Source organism: Notamacropus eugenii, chromosome 6 (genome assembly GCF_028372415.1).
Source record: "Notamacropus eugenii isolate mMacEug1 chromosome 6, mMacEug1.pri_v2, whole genome shotgun sequence".
NCBI classification, from domain to species: domain Eukaryota; kingdom Metazoa; phylum Chordata; class Mammalia; order Diprotodontia; family Macropodidae; genus Notamacropus; species Notamacropus eugenii.
The window spans coordinates 143,208,169-143,220,575 of NC_092877.1; positions in this window are offsets into that span (position 1 = coordinate 143,208,169).

Consider the following 12,407-nt stretch of genomic DNA (forward strand, 5'->3'; position numbering starts at 1 on the left):
AATGATTGGTAAGTTCCAACATATGATGGCAGGTTTTTTTGCCTGTGTTCAATAAGGGAATGTTACAATCTGCATCTAAAGGATAAATGTGGATTCTTGTTTAGGATGATAGGGCAAGCATATTACTAATCTGAGAAATAGTGAAAAGGAGCTAAGGGGTTTCCTTGCAGCGTAGAAGTAGAACCGCAGACTTACTGGACTACATAGATCTCAGTTCATCCTATCCAAGCCATGAATTTTTTTTAAAGAGCAGTGGGTTTTTTTTCTTAATATTGTAATTTTTTCCAATTACATGTAAAGGTAGTTTTCAACACTGATTTTTGTAAAATTTTGAGCTCCAAATTTTTCTCCTTCCCTGGCCCCACTCAAAGACAGTAAGGAATCTGATATAGGTTGTACATGTACAATCATGTTAAACGTTTCCACATTAGTCAAGTTGTGAAAGAAGAATTAGTAAAGGGAAAAACCACAAGAAAGGAAAAAATATGAAAATAATATGCTTCAATCTACATTCAGACACCATAGTTCTTTCTCTGGATGTGGCTACCATTTTTCATCATGAATCTTGGAATTGTCTTAGATTATTGTATTCCTGACAAGAGCTAAATCTATCATAGTTAATCATTGCACAGTGTTGGTTTAGTTACTGTGTACAGTATTCTGGTTCTGCTCACTTCACTCAGCATCAGCTCATTCAAGTCTTTCCAGGTTTTTCTGAAGTCTTTCTGCTTATCATTTCTTATAGCACAATAGTATTCCATTACATTCATATACCATAACTTATTCAGCCATTCCCCAATTGATGGGCGTCTCCTCAATTTCCAATTTTTTGCCACCACAAAATATTTTTGTACATGTGGGTCCTTTTCACTTTTTTACAATCTCTTTAGGATACAGACCTAGTAGTGAGTGAAAGGGTATGCACAGTTTGATTGTCCTGTGGGCATAGTTCCAAATCATGAATTTGTTTTAAGAAATATATTTTGACAAGTCTGTCAATATAATTGGTTTCCTTTATAGTCCTTTATAGTGTATAGTATGTATTTTTTAAAAATTCTGAAAAGGGATTCCATTTCCAGAGGTCCATGGCATAAACAAGGTTAAGAACCCCTAATTTAATCCAGCCTATACTTCAGCAGTGTATACATGAAGTAATTATTTAACTTCTGCTTTAAATTCCTTCCATTATGGGGAAATTCAGTATCTCCCAAGGCATTCCACTCTACTGTTACGTATTGGCCCTAAGGGCCTTGGAGGCAGTGTTATTCTAAGTACAAATCATAGCAGAGAAATGACCTCCATTATTAGGCCAAGGCCAAACTGATTGGGCTGCCCAGTAAAAGATTTCAGGCCCCAAATCAAGTTGACATAGGACAGATAACCCCAATGCTTGCATCAGCTCTTACTCTTAAAGCCAAAATTCTTTGTCATCAGTGAACTTCTAAGTAGGTTTCTCTACTGTTCCAGGCAGATACCAGTGCAAGTTTGGTGACTAGATTATTTTTCTTCAAATCAATGCATTAAAAGATATCTTTTGACAAGGATATTGTGGTAATTGACATGTCGTGTTTTAAGGTTTAGAAAGGGATTTTTCATTTGCACCTGGATATAATTGTCTTTTTATCCATATTTTACAGTTGTGGAAACCGGTTCAGAAAGGGACAAACTAATGAAAAAGAGGGTAACTGGCTTTTGCAAAGACTGTTCAGGGCTCTTAGCTGAGTACTCTTAATTATCTTTACTAAGACTATTATCTGAGTGATTTGAGCTAAGTATGCCTAAGAATTAAGAGTCCTAACCAACCGCTATTAGCTCCTACTGTTGCCACATTCTCTCCAATCTCTTCCCACCCCGCCCCTCCCCCCCCCACTCCTACCTTGTTTGTGCCAATTCAGAGTAATGTTGCCATTAATGTTGCTGACTAAAGAGACGAGTGGGTTCTGCTCTCTAATTTGCTAGTACTGTAAATAGGAAAGTTATTATAGGTGTATGCAGACATGATAGACTGTAATATAATGCACAATATTGAAAAATGTTAAGTAACCCAAATGTATGTAGACTATGTTACTCAGCTGTGACCCCAGTTTATTTAGGAATTAGTTGGGAAGTCCCCTAATAGTGAGTTTCACATGAGGGCAGAGAGATGCTGAGCACAAGTTATAAAGCTGCTTAGGTGGCTGATACTTTCAGGCAAACTTGACAACTTCGCTATACTAGTATAGCTTTTAATTTGGAGACAAGAGATATATAAGATCTGAACCCTGCTTCTTAAAAATGAATTTTGAAACCCATACTTTCAGATGTAATAGAACTTTGATAATTAGGTAGTCTGATTTATTGAAGTCTAAAGTAGTTTGTTTTTAGGTTATTATCCTGTGATATTGAGTTCATGTACTTAAAGTATTCCAGATCATTCCTAACGCAAGGTTACCAACTAGAGGTTTTGCTGGGTTGTGCTAATTGAAGAGTAGGTAAAATTCATTTGTATTTGGCTATTCAAAAGGATGCTATTAAAATGTAAAAAAAGTTCTTTTAAGTACGTTAAACATCATCCCTACAGCCTTAGCATTGTTAATTTCCTTAGCAGATCTTTTCATAGCTCAGCGTTTCATCAATTCCAATTCAGGGGAATCTAAATTAATCTTTTACTGTTTTGAAAAGAGAATTCCTTCCTTGCCAAAAAATTAAACCGAGGGAATCTGCTGATAAAATTGTTGAGCTTATTAAGTCTGACTTAAGGGGTGATAGTAACTGCTGTTCCTTCTATAATTTCAGGTACTAGTGCTGTTTTATGGGAGAAATATAAGAATTATTTCAAATATAAACCAGCAGAAATGTCTTCTACATTTTTGTAAGGAAGTTCTTATTTATAAAATATATACCCTTTAGAACTTAGGACCTAGTAAAAGGTCTAAATTTCATCTAAATTGTCTCTTTTATTTTGTCGGGGAGGGGTGTATTTTTTGTTTAAGAACTTTTTTCTAGCAGTTTACTAGAACTTCTGTTAGAAATTTTACAAATTTCTCATATAATTGCCACAGTAAAATTGTCACCATCCTTTCTAGAGAACTATTGACCCACACCGACTTTTTCTGAGCCAGCCTCTTCAAAGTTGAGACAGAGGAACAGTTTTTCTGTTCCGTTCAAAGCTACTCCACTATATGGGGAATCAAGCCTGTGGCCTTGGTTTCACTAGGCAACTGAGCTAATCCTCATCTTATTCTCTAAGGTCTATGAAAAATGTGATTACTTTTTTATAGATGGGGAAAACTGAAGTAGAGAGTTTAAGTGGCTTACATTTCACCTGGGGAAGTCAGTGAGATTGGAATGCCATAGTTCCCTTGATATACTAAGTGTTGGACCTTATAACTGACTTCTGGTATGGGTTTAGTAAATCAGTCATCCATTCCTTTTCCCAGTTGAAATAAACCAGTCTGTGGTCCCGGTATGTACAATTAGGCTGCTATCCTTTGCATCCAGATATGTTACTGACAGTGATTATTTCTGTGTGGATGTGTTGGAAAGGATCAATATGTAGCCAAAATTTGCATACTGCACAAAGATTTTAAAGTGACCCTTTGGTTTGTCTGCCAACATTATTTACAAAGTCTGGTTTTAATTGGGTTTCTGTCTCAAAAATTCTGTACTCATTCATACCAGTGCTAAAAACTCTTATTATAAGCTGTTGCCCATGAATTCATTACTATGCCATGTTGCTTGAAGCCATACTTCAATGTGACCCAAGATATAAGATCCCTTCTAGCTCTAAAGCTGTGATCTTATGTCCTAGTAAGTGAAATGGACTAAGGCTGTGCCCAAGGGTAAGTATTCTGATCTTACTCATTCATCCTGACTTCTGGCCAAACATTTAAACTGAAGTTTCCACCGAATGTATATATTCCAGCTTTTCTCCAAGCTACCTCTGTATACTAATCTCTGATATTTTTTTTATCTCCACTCTTACTGTGCTACAATTCCCCAACACTGATTTCCTCCTGCTATTACTCTACCTCTGCTCCCTCTGCATCCTCCCTCAAATCCTGAGAGCTAAAATTTATTTTTAACTGTTAATGCAATGGATTTAAATTTTACTCATTACACATTTCAGACTGTGCTCAACATATATTCCTATATTAGATTAGAATACAACAAATGAATGTAATCCTAACCTTTTATTTTTTTAAAAAAAATTTATTTTTAATTTTCAACATTTGTTTCCACAAGATTTTGAGTTCCAAATTTTCTCCCCATCTCTCTCCTCCCCCCACCCCAAGACTCCATGCATTCTGATTACCCTTTCCCCAGTCTGCCTTCCCTTCTATCACACCCCTCCCTTCCCTTATCCCCATCTCCTCTATTTTCTTGTAGGGTAAGATAGATTTCTATACCCCATTATCTGTATTTCTTATTTCCCAGTTGTATGTAAAAACAATTTTTAACATTCATTTTTAAAACTTTGAATTCCAACTTCTCTCCCTTCCTCCCCACCCATCCCCACTGAGAAGGCAAGTAATTCAATGTGGATTATACATGTGTAGTTATGCAAAAGACTTCCATAAAAGTCACGTTGTGAAAGACTAACCGTATTTCCCTCTATCCTACCCCCAATTTACTCTATTCTGTCTTTTTTATGAGGTTCAGGGGTGCTGGGGACCCCAAAATACCGACATACCAGGTCCCGCTTAAATGAATTCGACACAAGCCTTCTTAAAGCCAAAGAAAAACAAAGTTTATTAAAGATGCGGTTTACTGGGTTGATTCATTAAGAAGCCTAAGCATTTGTAATGCTTGTATTCACAAGTTGGCCAGATAGAATCTCAGCTGGACAGAGCCTGAACTGGATTGAATCTGAGTGCCTTCATAGAGGCAAGGAGGGATCTGGGGGTGGTCTAGTAGTCTAGGGTGATGGGAGGAGGGCTTTAGGGAGGGTCTTGAGGAAAAGTCCAAGGAGGACCTCAATGGGACTGGAGTGACTGGTCAAGGGTTGGAAACAGCTGGAGGCAATCAGGAGATATCAGACAATGGAAGGCCTGGGCCAGAAGCAGGTGTTGCCAGGTAGTCTGGGGTCCCAGGGATGGTCTTGATAGGGGCAGTATGGGAATGACCAGTATCCTGGGGCCAATACAGATAGACTCTAGGGATGATGTTGATGGGAATGGTCAGCACCTTGGGGAATGTGGTTTTGATGGGATCAAGGGTGGGGAGTACAACAGAGACCTGGGCAGGGTGATAATGAAAAGCCCCTGGGCTTTCTGAGACTGCTGGAACAAATGGGAAGTTTAGATTTGAGTAAGAAGGCCAGATTAAGTGGGAAGATTCAAGGGGAGCTCAAGGAGGCTCCCAGAGTCCAAACCTCATCATTTTGACCTTGTCCCTCCCCAAAAGTATTTACTAATACTTACCCCCTCCTCCCATTTGCCCTTCTGTCATCCCCCCCCACCCCACTTATCTTGTTTTCCCCTACTTTCCTGTAGTGTAAGATAAATTTTCGTACAAATTGAGTGTGCATGTTATTCCCTCCTTAAGCCAAATGTGATGAAAGTAATCTTCACTTTTTCCCTCTCACCTCCCCCCTTTTCCCCTCCATTGAAAAAGCTTTTTTTTTGCCTCTTTTATGAGATATAATTTGCCCCATTCCATTTCTCCCTTTCTTCTCCCAATATATTCCTCTCTTAATTTTATGTTTTTAGATATCATTCCTTTCTATTCACCTCACCTTGTGCCCTCTGTCTATGTGTGTGTAATCCCTCCAACTACCCAAATACTGAGAAAAGTCTCAAGAGTTACATATCTTTTCTTGTAGGAATGTAAACAGTTCAACTTTAGTAAGTCCCTTGTGATTTTTCTTTCCTGTTTACCTTTTCATGCTTCTGTTGATTCTTCTCTTTGAAAATTTTCTATTCACCTCTGGTCTTTTCATCAAGAATGCTTGAAAGTCCTCTATTTTATTGAATGACCATTCTAACCTTTATTTTCATCCTCATTGTTTCTCGGTAGCTCCTTATTTTCATATTAATATACCACCTCCCCTCCCATTAGAATACTCCTTTGTGACAAAAAAAGTGTAGTCAAGTTTTTAAAAAGCACATTGGCAATGAATGAAATTGTATATCTCATTCCATACATCTAGTTTATCACTTCTTGGCCAAGAGGTGGGATGCATGTCCACCATTAGTTTTCTGAAATCAGATTTGTTGCTGCCATTCATCAGTACTGAAGTCTTTTCATTATTGTTTTCCTTTTATATTATTGTAGTTATATAAACTGTTCTTGTTCTGCTTGCTTCACTCAGCATACATTCATATAAGACTTCCCAAGTTTTTTCATTTTCTTCATTCTTATCAGTTCTACAGTACAGTCAAATTCCATTGCTTTCATGTACCACAATTTGTACATGTACATTGTACATTTCCTAATCAAGATATTTACTTTGCTTCCAATTTTTTGCTGCTACAGAAAAAAAGAAACCTGCACTGTTGTTCTTTAAATACATGAGAACTTCCCCTTTCTTCAGCCTATTATGCCTAATAGTAAAATTGCTGAGTATGTTTAATTGCTTTGTATGTTTAATGACTTTTTAGAAGTATAATTCCTCATTGTTTTCCCAAGTGGTTGAACCAGTTTACAGCTTTACGAATTGCTCATTGCTGTGCCTCTCTTCCCATAGCCCCTCCATTTTCTACTGTATTCCACTTTTGTCATCTTTACTGGACTGGTGGGTATGAGGTAAAATCTCAGAGCTGTTTTAATTTGCATACTTATTAGTAATTTTGAATATCTTTCATATACTTATTAATCTCTTATATCTCATTTTAAAGACAGCCTGTTTACCTTTTGGGGAATGACTTCATTCTTACATATTTATATCAATTCTCTAAACATTTTAGATACTAGATATTTATCAGGGATATTTGCTGCAAAGATTTTTGTCAATTAACTGCTTCCTTTTAGATTCTAGTTTCATTGATTTTGTTTGTACTAAAGCTTTTCAATTTTATGTAATTGATCACTTCTTTCCCTTGTTTAATTAAAACTGTCCCACTAGCAATAGTTGTATAAGGTAACATTCTGTTCTTTAATTTTTAAATGATGTGACCTTTTACATTTAGGTCATGTATTCATTTGAAGCTTTTTATTGTACATTGTATTAGATGTTAACCTAAAGCTAATTTCTGGCAAATGAATTTACGATCTTCCCAGGAGTTATTGTTGGGGGATTCTTTACCCCAGTAATTGGTGTCCTTCAGCTTTCAATAGTTTTCAGGAAAAATTAATGATTACATTTTACTTTCCATCAAGACCAGACACTTTGAAAACTGAGGAAGAAAGGTACAGAAACTAAAACTATTTCATATGTCCTTTAATCAAAACGTGGTACTGTGTTTGTATTGCTGGAAAGAGTCAATTAATTAGCAAACATTTGCTAAGTGGCTGCACCACGCCAGACATTGTGCTTAGTGCTGGGAAAGCAAAGGACAAGAATAAAACAATCCCTGTCCTCAAGAAGTTTTTTGAGGGAGATATGGATGTATCTCATACATGCACATAAAACAAAATGAACTTGAAAGTTTCAAGCAAGAGCAGGTACAAGCTCCTTTGAGGGTCAGGCATCAGGAAAAGAAGGGGAAAATTCTGTTGCATGCACATTTTAACAGTTTTTAAATGAATTATGAGAAAAATGAAAGCCAAAAAAAAAAAAAAAAAGACTTTCCATAAAGCCTAAATTCTGTTCTGCCTGCCTGGAGTGTTGGGTGTTGGGTGAAATCTAGTTTTTTCATTCATGGGAAAGCTAAATTAAGCCATTTGGTTGCCAGAAGGAACATATTGAAGACATCTTCATTAAGAACCAATATTACACATTTTAAAAGCTATTAATACCTATGCTCCACAAAATATGCTCAACTTGAGAAACAGTACCAAACTCCTTTATGAGACAAATGTACTCTGAATACCTAAATGAGGAAGCATAAGACAAAGAAAAAGAACTATAGAGCTATCACTAATGAATATTGATTTAATAATTTTAATACTAGCAAAAATAGTATAGTGATATACATGCAGATATTTAAGTCATTGATAAAGTTGATGCAGCAAGGGGGTATAGTGGATAGAGTGCCAAGCCTGGAGTCAGGAAGACTCATCTTCAGACACTTACCAGTTGTGTGACCCTGGGCAAGTCACTTAACCTTGTTTACCTCAGTTTCCTTATCTGTAAAATGAGCTGGAGAAGGAAATGGCAAACTGCTCTTTGCCAAGAGAATCCCAAAGGGGATCACAAAGAGCCTGACATCACTGAAATGACTACATAGAAACACCAAAAAAGCATTGCTTAACTTCCCACCTAGATTCTCCCATATTCTTCTCCACTGGAAAAGAAAAGCACAAAACATTTTTTAGTTGCATTCATTCGGAAGTTTTTTGGGGCAAAGCTAAACCATTCTCCAAAGCTCAAATACAAAGATTTGAAGGAGTTTAACAGACTGTGCCAGTGCAATGTCCAAACTACTTCTCAGAGGTGAGTCAAGAATGCTGTTAGTCATAGTTGATGTGTTGGTTTTTCTGGTCTTGTTTTTTTAAATTTTATGTTACAAGGGATTGCTAACATCAGCTTCACTATTATTATTTAGGTATTTACAAAAAAAAACCCAAAAACCCTGCATAATAGCATAAGTAGCATCTATCTAAAACCATGAGCTGGCATTATAAATTAGGTATCTTTCCCACAAAATTGGAGGTAAAGCAAGAGTGTCAATTGTCAACGGCTATTTGATGTAGTGCCCGAAATGTTAGCTTAGCAACAAGACAGAAAACGGCATAAGAATAGTGTTTGCAGCTGATAAGATGTTCTTAGAGAATGCTATAATTACTGAAAAATAACCAGCAAAGATACAGGATATAAAACCTGCATAAATCAATATGGAAAGAGATTTCAAATGACTACAGAATGTATAAAGTACTTGGGAATCTACCTGCCAAAACACACAGCAACTGTATAACCACAAAACCCTAGAAATATAGATCTAAATAATTGGAGAAATTGTTCATGGTTGGGCTGAACCAATTCAGTAAGAATGATTGCTACAAAATAAATACTTCAGTTACATTCCAATCAGGTTACCAAAAGGTTACTTTAGTCATGGAAAAAGAAATAACATCAAGAGCAGCAAAAGGTTGATAATCTCATGGGAAATGATGGGAGGGGGTATGAAAAGGAGGGGGGCCGAGAAGTACTAGATCTCACAACTACAAAGTAATCAAAACAGTTTAGTACTAATTAGGTAAAGGTGGCTCAGTGGATACAGTGCTGGCCTGGAATTAGGACCTCAGACACTTACTGACTGTGTGACCCTGGACAAAGCACTTACCCCATGTTTGCCTGAATCCACTGGAGAAGGAAATGGCAAACCACTCCAGGATCTTTGCCAAGAGCACCCCATGGATTGTGTTGGCATCACAAAATTGGGACACCACTGAACCGCACAACAAAGAAGATCCATCAGTAGAACAAATTAGGTACACGATATATAAAAACAAAGGCTTAAATTAAATTTTTTATTGGGCATAGAAGCAATATATGAAAGTTATTAAATAATTCAAATATGTGGACATCTGCTAAGGATGTTTAGTCTTGGGAAAGAGATGAGTAAGACATGATAACTGCCTTCAAATACTTGAAGCCCTGACATGTGAAAAAGAAGAGTGTAGAACAAGAATGAATGAGATTAAGTTACTGGGAAGCAAATTTTGACTGTTAGGAAGAGCTTTCTAGTAACTAAAACTGTCTAAAAATGGAATAGATTCACTCACAGTATCAAGTTCCCTATCACTAATAGTATTCAAATACAGAGGCTGTATGAACATCTGTCATAGATTTTGTCTAGGAAATTGTTATACTGAGTGGGAGGCAGGAGTATATCTTTAAGATCCTATGATTACACTTAGGTTCCTTCTAACTCTCTTGAGTTTAATCATAAAATATAGTTTGGAAAATCTTTTGCTCTTAGACCTCTAGGATCTTAGTTTTGAAAAATGTTCTTCCGTAGTCAGAAAAGTCACATAAGATTTTGGAAACTGCCTATTTTGTAAAAACATTCAATTTATTCCTAGAATTCAGTTGGAGAGGAAACGAAACACAATTTCCAAAAAGTTGGACTATGGGGATAAGGGGAGTGGTCTATATACCATTTGTGATTAAACTTGCCTTAAAGAGACAAACTGTCATTTCCCCACAATTTCATATAGTGTGTGTTTTAAGTTGCATTGCTCTGAAATGTGATATATGTGCATTTTTGAGAAATATCTCTGAAGGCACTGTTAATATTGGGTATTCTGTATTTAACCAAAAGCATGTTTAATAGAAAATCCCTCAATATGTATAAAATTAGGGGACTAAAGTTTAGAAGAGCTTTGTAAGGTAGGAAAGGAATAATATTGTTCTTTGGTAAAAGAAAGAAATCAGTCAGTGTGGAATTTGGTTGAAAGACTGCTAAGGTTGGTATTATTGACTTAGCTTATAATGGGACTTTTGATATGCTCTTAAAAATGCTTTAGGTAAGTGAATTTATTCCTTTTATTAGTAAATTTTCATGTATGTGGAGGAAAAGTATGAGTCCTATAGGGAGAATTAGGAAATGTGACAGCTCCTTCCATCTTACCTCTAGGTAATGGTGCTAACGTATGCAAATGAGATCTCAAAGGTTCTTCCAACAGGTGTGTGTCTATCTACCTATCTCATTTATCTATCTATCCACATATATATCTCTATACATATGCTCTCAAGGTCTGCTACCAAGATTCATGATATTCAGTAATGTTGCTGGAGGCCTTGATCTCATTCATATACCACTACTGAGTGTCACTGGGCTGCTTTCTCCTGACCCCTAGACCCTGTGGGTACCGACTTTTATTGCTGTTTAATGATAGATTCATGAATGAAGTCTGTGGGTTTTAGCTGTCGGTTTTTAGTTAGAGTATAAACTATAGCAGACTATACGTGTGTGTGTGTCTCAGACTACACTATAGCAGAACTGGTTCATTGGATGAAGGAAATAAGGAAAAGAAGTGAAAAATGACTAAACTTTAGAGCCTGGGTGACTAGAGAGATTGTTGTACCCTTAACAGACGCAGGGAAGGGAAGCTGCCAGGAGCTATAGTTTTGAGGAGAAGCATTAGCATATTCATGAGGGTGGGAATCATCTCTTATCTAACCTATATCTACCTCACCGTGCTCTGCACAAAGAAGGTCATTAATAAATCCAGGTTGAATCGAATGAATGAATGTCATTTAGTATCCCCAAACTAGGCATCAGAGCATCTTTAGATGCGGCTCTGATGTCACCAATACATATTGCTAACATGCAGTGTATTACTATAATGGCCCTCATTGCCATGTAATGTGGATTGCCTTTACCATTCATTTTGGTCTATACTGCCTCATGTTATTGCTTCATCATTCCATGGATGTCTAGCTCTCCAAATGCTCGACATTCCTAAGAAAAGAGGAGCCTATCTTAGACTTCCTTTGTGTCCTTCTTAGTACCAAGTGCAATTCTACATGCACAATGCATGCTCAGTAAACACTTGTTGAATTAATCTGAGAAACATAGGAGAATCAATTTTTAAATAGCAGCTTTTTGCTCCATACAGGACAAAGTCCAAGCTCTTTAGAATGGTGTTAAAAACCCACCACCATCTGAACTGGACCAGCCTTATTTCCCACTACTTCTTCCTTCAAGTGAGATGTGTTTTAAAGTGTTTTTGCCAACCTTGAAGCAATATGTAAATATTAGTTTTGTGGTTATTGTTCAGGTGTTTCAGTCATGTCTGCCTCCTGTGGCCCCACTTGGGGGTTTCCTAGCAAAGACTGGAGAGATTTGCCATTTCCTTCTCTAGCTCCCTTTACAGATGAGGAACTGAGATAAACAGGAACTGAGATAAGTGACTTGTCCAGAGTCACACAGCCAGTAAGTGTCTAAGGCTGAATTTGAAGTCAGGAAGATGAGTCTTCCTGACTCAAGACCAGATGCTCTATGCGCTACACCACCTAACTGCCCAAATATTAGTTACTGTTATCATATATGGAGTATAAAAGAAGAAAGCATTGAGTGTCTTTACTCCTGAATGGCCTTTCCTTTTCCAGTCATTGATATTCTCTGGGGTCATGATCCTCTAGCATCATGGGATTTAGAAACTGAAAGGTCCTTAGAGATCATCCAGTCTGGCCCTGTCATTTTACAGATGAGGAAATTGCTGAAGGTCACACAAATTAAACAGCAGGGATGTATAAATTCTAACATTGGAACCCTATAATAATCCCCTCACATTTATATGGAACTTCATTTTACAAACTCTTTCACATTATCTCATTTAATTTTAGAGGTGTTCAAGCCTTAGCAATGAGTTTCATT